Source organism: Arachis ipaensis, chromosome B06, assembly GCF_000816755.2.
Source record: "Arachis ipaensis cultivar K30076 chromosome B06, Araip1.1, whole genome shotgun sequence".
NCBI lineage: Eukaryota > Viridiplantae > Streptophyta > Magnoliopsida > Fabales > Fabaceae > Arachis > Arachis ipaensis.
Genome location: NC_029790.2, coordinates 60,721,572 through 60,721,807, shown reverse-complemented (window position 1 = coordinate 60,721,807; position 236 = coordinate 60,721,572).

Below are 236 nucleotides of genomic sequence, written 5' to 3'. Positions count from 1 at the left end.
TATGCATTTTCAATTTGTTAGTGTCTAAAGTTTGAAAATTTCTAAGTTTTAAGTTTGGTATGTTTTTCTTTTCTTAAAAATTTTCAAAAATAACTCTTGATCTTCAAAGTGTTCGTGGTGTTCATCTTGACATTCAAAGTTCAAAGTTTTGTTCTCTCTGTTTTGATCTAAAATTTCTAAGTTTAGTGTCATTTTGTTGTTTTTCTCTTTCCTCATTAAAATTCAAAAATAAAAAA